Raw genomic sequence first — 6000 nt, forward strand, 5'->3', positions numbered from 1 at the left:
CCCTAAGTCTATTGCATTACCCACGGTAAATGCTAAAAATGTACAGGATGAAAATGATGCTTTTCCTTTGCAGGTCCTGGCTGGTGAGGAAGAGGCTCCTCCCACTGCGCAGAATGTTCCAGACTTAGAGGTGTCTAGGGATAATTTTGGTACTGCACAATTACAGGACCCCACTCTCAAAAATGCGAGAGAGCAGGTCACTGTTATGAATGGGGTACCTCAGGAACCAGATGCTGAGAAAAAATTTCCACATTTTTCTATGACTAATGATCTCTTATATAGAGTCACTAAGATTAATGATGAGGTGGTGGAACAGCTTCTGGTGCCTAAGTCGTACCGGCGTCAGGTACTCGACATGGCCCATAATCATGTCCTTGGGGGCCACTTGGGGACAGATAAAACACAGGAGAGAGTCCTCCAGAGGTTTTATTGGCCCGCGATTTATGCTGACATAAAAAAATACTGTGAGTCGTGCCCCACATGTCAGCTTAGCGCTCCAGTGTCGCATTTTCGCAGTCCTTTGGTCCCCCTCCCCATCATAGAGGTACCTTTTGACCGGATCGCAATGGACTTGGTGGGTCCCATTGTAAAGTCGGCTAGGGGACACCAGTACATTCTAGTTGTGTTGGACTACGCGACCCGCTATCCTGAGGCTGTACCCCTAAGAAACACTGCCTCTAAAACAATTGCACGGGAATTGTTTTATATGTTTTCCAGGGTGGGGATCCCCAAGGAAATCTTGACCGACCAAGGTACCCCATTTGTGTCAAAGGTAATGAAAGAGCTATGCAAACTGTTTAAAATCTCACACCTACGTACCTCTGTATATCACCCACAGACAGACGGGTTAGTGGAGAGGTTTAATAAAACCCTGAAACATATGTTAAAAAAAGTGGTGGAAAAGGATGGTCGTGATTGGGATCACTTACTACCTTATCTAATGTTTTCTATTAGGGAAGTACCCCAAGCGTCCACAGGGTTCTCTCCCTTTGAATTAGTCTATGGTCGTCACCCTAGGGGTTTGTTGGATATAGCGAAAGAGACATGGGAAAGTGAGTCCACCCCATACAAGAGTGTTATAGAGCATGTAGCACAAATGCAGGACCGTATAGCCACTGTAATGCCCCTAGTAAGGGAACACCTCCAGAGGGCACAAGAGGGCCAAAGCAGAATTTACAATCGTTCTGCAAGAGTCAGGACATTTAGCCCAGGTGACCGGGTCCTCATACTTGTTCCCACGGTAGAAAGCAAATTCTTAGCAAAGTGGCAGGGTCCCTATGAAATTGTAGAGAAGATCAGTGAGGTCAACTACAAGGTACACCAACCAGGTAGAAGGAAGCCTTTCCAAGTTTATCACATAAACTTGATCAAGCCCTGGAAAGACAGGGAATCCTTGGTGGCGACAAAGCCTGTTGGTCATCTGTCACCACCAATCCCTCCGGTCAGGATTGGTGACACCCTATCAGTGTCCCAGAAGCAGGAAGCTAAGGAGTTCCTGCAGAGAAATAAAGACAAGTTTTCTGACCTACCAGGGCGTACGCATCTCATTAGTCATCATATTGAAACTGAGCCTAGAAGCAGAGTAAACCTTAAGCCCTATAGGATACCAGAAGCACGGAGGGAGGCGGTATCATCCGAGGTAAAACGTATGCTTGACCTAGGAGTCATTGAGGTATCCCAGAGCGAGTGGTCCAGCCCGATTGTGTTAATCCCAAAGCCCAATGGAACTTGGAGGTTCTGTAATGACTTTAGAAAGTTAAATGAGATCTCCAAGTTCGATGCCTACCCCATGCCCAGGGTAGATGAGTTGATAGAAAGGATGGGTAATGCCAGGTACATAACTACCCTTGATCTCACTAAGGGCTACTGGCAGATCCCACTCACTCCTAAGGCTAGAGAGAAGACTGCATTCTCCACCCCTGATGGGCTCTTCCAATACGTAGTGATGCCATTCGGGTTACATGGAGCCCCTGCCACTTTTCAGAGGTTGATGGACTTGATTCTGCGACCACATCGTGATTACTCCGCTGCCTACCTCGATGATGTGGTCATTTTTAGCCCTGATTGGGAAAGTCACCTCTGTAAGGTCCAGGCGGTGTTAGATGCCATAAGTGATGCGGGGTTAACCATCAATGCAGAGAAGTGTGCACTAGCCTTAGAGGAGGCCAAATACTTGGGCTACATTATTGGGAGGGGGTTAGTGAAACCACAACTAAATAAAATTGAGGCAATACAGAATTGGCCCAACCCCTCACAAAGAAACAGGTCAGAGCTTTCCTGGGTATTACGGGCTATTACCGAAGGTTTGTGCCGAATTTTGCTTCAGTTGCAGCCCCACTAACTGACCTGACAAAGGGTACGAAGTCCGCAATGGTGACATGGACTCCAGAGGCTGAGAAGGCTTTTCAAAGCCTTAAGTCTGCCCTATGCCAACAGCCTGTGCTAGTTACCCCTGACTTTAGGCGAGAGTTTTTGGTACAGACAGACGCCTCTAACACAGGGTTAGGCGCCGTCCTCTCACAGGTCGTGAATGGCGAGGAGCACCCGGTGATGTACTTGAGTCGGAAGCTATCCCCGGCCGAGAAAAACTACGCCATTGTGGAGCGAGAGTGTCTGGCAGTGAAGTGGGCCCTAGAGTCCCTGAGGTACTACTTGCTAGGCAGGAAATTCAGGTTAGTGACAGACCATGCCCCCCTAACATGGATGAAGCTAAACAAGGAGAAAAACGCAAGGGTGACTAGATGGTTTTTGTCCCTACAAAACTTTAATTTTACTGTGGAACACCGGCCAGGGAAATTACAGGCAAATGCGGACGCCCTATCAAGGGTACACTGCCTGTGGGGACAATACGCTCAGCCCTCCGGTCTGAAAAAGAGGGGGGGGATATGTGGACATGTCACGGGAAAAGTGCTCGAGGGGGTGTACATCTCACCCAGGTTAATACGGAACGTGAGATGGTGAGTCCAGGAGGCATCTGTGCTCAGCAGTGTTATGCTGCTGAGCTATTATTTATTATTGCCGGGCCTGGACTTACATGGAATGGCAGATAGGTTTTGGTAGTGGGATTTGCCATTCCCTCCCCCCCGATCCAGGTCAGGTTTTGGGGTCAGGTGTCTCTGGCCCTAATCAGCCTGACAGAGAAAAGCCCTGCAGAGGATCCTTGGTTTGCTCTCAGCCAGAAGTGAACAGCCTGCAGGCTGGGTTTGCTGCGAGCAAAGGATACTGTCGCTGCTGGGGGCTTACTCAGCGACTCTGCTTACCAAGTGCCAGATAGGTGACCGGTTGTTAGTAAGTGCCCGGACGGGCAAGGACCTTTTTGTTTTTGTTTTGTTCTGAAAAGCATGGTATTGCTACATTTCTGTTGAGGACTGTTTATGCAGCTAATAAACACCCAGTTGTTTTTTATAAGTCCAAGTTTGCTGTCTGAACTGTGTCCAACCACACCATCCCCCGGGAAGATCCCTACAGTTTGTATATACGTAGTTACAATATATGCAACTACCACTAGGGGAAGCTTACTGCATTCTGTGCCAGTATTGAGTTCAGCGTATAAACTGTATGCAGTAAGCTTCCCCTAGTGGTGACTACAGGCAACTAAAATGTTATTATTCAACTATATTCAGTCTGGAAATGGGCTGGGGACATATGTCAGTATATAGAGGGAGATTTATCAAACATGGTGTAAAGTGACTCGCAAAAAAGAAATGAGCTGGCACTCACCCGTATCTTGAACTGCACTTTATTGGTAACTTCTTTTAAAATTCATGGCAAACATCCTCGGATGGCTGCGACGCCAACACCCTGCTAATGCGTGACAGCTGTTTCATGTGGATCCCACACTTCTCCAGACCAGTCACCGTTCACACTTACTGGATCCGCAGCAAATCCGCAGCAGATCCGCAGCAGATTTCCTTTAAATAACTGAACACAGCATCAAATCTGCACCATCAAATCTGCTGCGGATCTGCTGCAGATCTGCTGCGGATCCTGTAGGTGTGAACACACCCTAAGGGCTGAGCCATCTATAGCTTATAGTGGCCATTTAATTCCCTAGACGCCTTGGTTATTAGAGATTGTGATCAGGGTGGTTAGACAGAGAAGCAAATACTGTGAACTCAGCCTAAGGCCATGTTCACACATTGCGTAACGGCGGTCGTTCTGTGACACGGCCTTGTCCCAGAACGGCTGCTGTCTGAGATGTTCAACCCGGCCAATACTGCAGTACCGGCCAGGTAAACATCACTTCAACTTGTGGCCAGTTCCACACAGAGTAAAATCGGCAGAATTCCGTGGTGGAGCTCTCCGCCGCAGAATCCCACGTGCCATCTGTTTCAATGGGAGGGCTTGTGCGCTTCCAATCTCCACTCAAAGAATTGACATGTCAATTCTTTGAGTGGAGAGCGATGGAAGCGAAGGCGCACGAGTAGAGAAGAGCGAACCAGGTTCGGGTTCAAGTCCATCCGAATCCGAACTTTCGGCATTTGATGAGCGGTGGCTGCTGAACTTGGATAAAGCCCTAAGGCTATGTTGAAAACATGGATATAGTCATTGGCTGTTTTCCAGACAACCTTAGATCTTTATCCAAGTTCAGCAGCCACCGCTAATCAAATGCCGAACGTTCGGGTTCAGATGGACTCGAACCCGAACCTGGTTCGCTCATCTCTACGTGCGAGCCCTCCCATAGTCAAACAGTGTCACACTGAAGCAGCCAGGATGAGGGTTCCTGTTTTTTATTAGGATACCATTGTTATATACTTAATACTTTATCCCCTTGTGTGGGGCTATTTTGCTGTGATGCCTTTCACTGTACAAACTGAAAACTGCCCCCATTTGACTGTAGTGATGAAAAAAAAAAAGTTATGACGAAAAGCAAAAACATTTCCAAGTTGTTATCCAGGCTTACAAAAAATATGGCTGCTTTCTTCGAGAAACAGCACCACTCCTGTCCTCAGTTTGGGTGTGGTATTGCAACCCAGTTGCATTGCAGTGAATGGAGCTGAACTATAATACCACACAGAATCTGAGGACAGGGGGGGCGCTGTTTTTGCATGAAAATAGCTGTGTTTTTTCTAACCCTGAACAAACATTTTAAGAAAAAGCTGGCCATACTATCATGTCCCACATCATGGTAAACAAGTGTCACTGTTCCCTTGCAGTGCATGTTAATAGTGTTGGGGCGCCCTCTCCCCTTATTATAATACTAATGCTGTGACCAACCTGAGTTGGTGTCTTTTTTTCAAGTGTTTTAAAAGAACAATGAGGGTTAAAGGGCAAGAGAACAACCTATCTATGATATTTGCCTTTAAATCTCAATGTGGAGGCAGTACACACGCCTGTGATCTCTACATCAGCCGCCTTTCATCTGCAGCCTCTGTAAATCTTGGTAAAGTACTGTAGACTAGCTGACGTTGTATGAAGGACATGTTCAAAGCCCGGACGCATCCCTCACCGCAGGCGGAAAAGGCATGTGACAGCAACAAACGCTCAACTTGCCAAACCCATTGGGATGAAAAAAGGAACATAGCTGTTTAATGTGTGAAGGGCACCGCATGTGTGTAATGCAGCATTCTGATAATTCTTCTCATTGACGGCCATGTGTTAATGAGAGACACGGATCTTCTCACATTCCCCATCTTAAATACAGCGAGAAAGGAGTGAATAGACCTGACGTCATCTACAAGTCATTCTGCAATGTATATTCATTACCGCTCCCCTGTATAACACACAGGTAATGTCTACACAGTCACGCTAATTGTAACATCAATGGTGCAGAAAACTACATTCTATACGGCTCGGTGCTCAAAGTAGAATAGCTTTATTATACCAGAACAAACTTCTAAAACTCTAACCTTATAAATGTGTGGAACTGCTATGATACTGTTCCCTATGTACATGAAAATAACTACTATACTACTGCTTCCTATGTACAAGAATATAACTACTATAATACTGCCTCCTATATACAAGAATATAACTACTATAATACTGCTCCTATATACA

This window comes from Dendropsophus ebraccatus, chromosome 14 (assembly GCF_027789765.1).
Source record: "Dendropsophus ebraccatus isolate aDenEbr1 chromosome 14, aDenEbr1.pat, whole genome shotgun sequence".
In the NCBI taxonomy this organism is placed as follows: domain Eukaryota; kingdom Metazoa; phylum Chordata; class Amphibia; order Anura; family Hylidae; genus Dendropsophus; species Dendropsophus ebraccatus.